Here is a 2,835-nt window from a genome sequence, read left to right as displayed (position 1 = left end):
TGGAGAGGCAGTTGGGAAGGACAGATGAGAGAGAGAGAGAGAGAGGGAGAGAGAAATATCGAGGACAAACTGGAGCCAACTTCAAGATCTGAAAACCCACCAGGATGGAGAGTGGGTTATACAGATGCCTGGCAGAACTGAGGCTCTTCATCTTGGAGTTAATTATGCAAACCCACCCCAGATATTATAGAAGTTGAAGGAAGATCCAGGGGAAGATGGAGTGGTGGACATCCACCTGCTGATTCTGACTAACAAATTGACTTAACAGATTATCAGCAACATCCAAAAGCTACAAAATGGCTTCCACTTCATTTCCACCTACAAATCTGCTACAAGAATCTCTTTCATGGCCCCAAATAACCAGAAATTCATAAGAATGACCATTATGGGGAGTGTAGCTCAGTCTTCTTAAGTTCCTGCATATCAAAGTGGCTTCATGTTTTCTGCTGATTTGGTTAGATGTTCAATAAATGCCAAATGAGTCTAGTAGTTGATAGTATTAAGTCCTGCATATCAACTCTGATCATTTGTCTTTATGTTGTAGCAATTTTTGAGAGAGGGGTGATGAGTTCTCTAACTATATTTGTGGATTTTTTTTTTTGTTTCCCCTTGCTTTAACTCATTTTAAAATTTATTTGTTTATTTTGAGAGAGAGGGGGAAAGGGGTAAAGAGAAGGAGAGAGAGAATCTCACACGGGCTCCAGGCCCCAGTGCTGAGCCAGACGTAGGGCTCTATCTCCTGACTGTGAGATCATGACTTAGCTGAAATCAAGAGTTGGTCGTTTAACAGACTGAGCCAACCAGATGCCCATCCCCTTGCTTTATATAACAAAATTTTCCATTAAAAGTGTAAAATAATCACTTAATCAATGTTTCTTATTTGAGTAATAAGGGTTTTTTGTTTGTTTGTTTGTTTGCTAAATGTATTAGTTAAATGGTGAAGAATGGAACTATAAGGAATAATGTGAAAAAAAAAAAGCACCCTGCATATCAAGGCACTAGTTGAGATTGCTTTTAAAAATTTAAAAACAGTAGTGTTTGCACATACAAGTACATAGTATTCTGTAGGTATACTTAATCCCAGTTTAAAATTTTGTATGTAAGATTTAAAGAGAAATTGATGAGAAGATAGTAGTTACCATTAACCTCAGAAACAGGAAGTGGGTTAAATATGTTTTCTAAGGTTCATTCTACTTTCATCCACACTTAATGGATTTTTTTTTCCTTTGGAAAGTTTTCAAGCATAATATACTGGGAAAATTGAGAGAGTTACAAGAATAGGAGACATACCACATCCCCGCTATTATTCAGCGGTTCAGGATATATGATCCCTGAACTGTCTAGGGATCTCTGTGCTCTCACCGGTGAGGGATCATTGATCCCCTTGCCTGTTAGAGAAAACATGATTATGACAATGCTGTTTCAACTGCTTAAGCCTTGAGAACATTTTGAAAATTCACAATGATCCCTAATTTGAACCAGTTGTCATTCTGCACATCTTGGATCATTCTATTATACAAGTCCCTATACAAAACTACATAGAGCCTAATTTTTGTCGTAGAGTTCTTATAATTGAGAATCAGGGGTGTGTTATCTTTGCTCATGGCATCAAATAAAAGCCTTCTGTCTGACTTTTCTTTAGGTTTCCCTGTAATCTGGAACCATTTTTGTGCCCAATTGCTCTCCACTGTGAACCTGACAACCTAATCAGACTTGTCCTTAATGCTGTTCTTTACGGTCTTTGCTTCACAGGTCTTGTGGACATGCATTAGTAATACATACACATACTCACAGACACACACACAACACACGTGTGCACACACACATATTTTTAGGGAACAGTGTGTTCCAGCCCTTGAGTCCAATCATGATGCTTCCTGAGAGTGACTCTGAACTGACCATGAGATTTCTTTCCATGTGTGTGTTGCCATGTGCACAAAACTCCTGATAAGCTCTGGTTATGGGAGTGATGTTGGGAAGCATTCAAAAAGTTGCATTATAATTCGTGTCACATTACCTTAGAGCATATGGAGTTAATCTGGGGTCACACCAATGATTCTCATCCTCAAAGTAAAACTTGGTTTCTACTGCCTCTTTCTTATACATGATATGACCAATGATAAAAACCTAGGGAATCTGCTTTTTATATCAGCTTCTAGCAAGAAAGAGCATACCTATGGGAAAAAACCCTGAAAACAAAATACCATGTATTGGGATCTCTGTGTGGTCACACACTTCACTAGATTTCTTTAGTGTTCAGATTCACTAATATTTATGTCTTCATTTGATATAAGGGAGACAATATCCTCTATACATGTGTTATATATGTAACCAGTGCCTAATATATATTTTGTTAAATTAAGGAAAACAATTCATCCCCAGCTTCGCAAATGCATGTAGATATGAAGTAATGACACATTTAAATCACCTCCAATTAAGCAATTTGCCTTGCAAGTAATAAGACTGGACTCTTTGATTGCTTTGTGGATTATTTTAATCATCAATTTACAATGGAAGTTAAGATATAAGGAATTACAGTGCATGTTAGTTGGGCAGGAAAGACAGACATCAAGGAGGCTGGGGACATGGGAAAGGAGGGGAAGGAGTTGATAGACCCTCGTCTGTCAAAGGTTATTGTCAAGGGGGTCAGTTATACCATTAGTGGAATGTTGTCAACATGGGAACTACAAGTCACAGGATTTAAATGTGGGGCAAATGTTGAGCTAGACACTTCATTTCTGCAGTAAGGAAGTTTAAAACAGTGTTGGATCAGGACAGGAGTCGGTAGCATTGATGATTTCTCCAACCGCACATTATAGTTGCAAATAACAAATA

Source organism: Hyaena hyaena, unplaced genomic scaffold (assembly GCF_003009895.1).
Source record: "Hyaena hyaena isolate Hyena2069 unplaced genomic scaffold, ASM300989v1 scaffold_2064, whole genome shotgun sequence".
In the NCBI taxonomy this organism is placed as follows: Eukaryota; Metazoa; Chordata; class Mammalia; order Carnivora; family Hyaenidae; genus Hyaena; species Hyaena hyaena.
Note: the sequence above shows the minus strand (reverse complement) of the source record.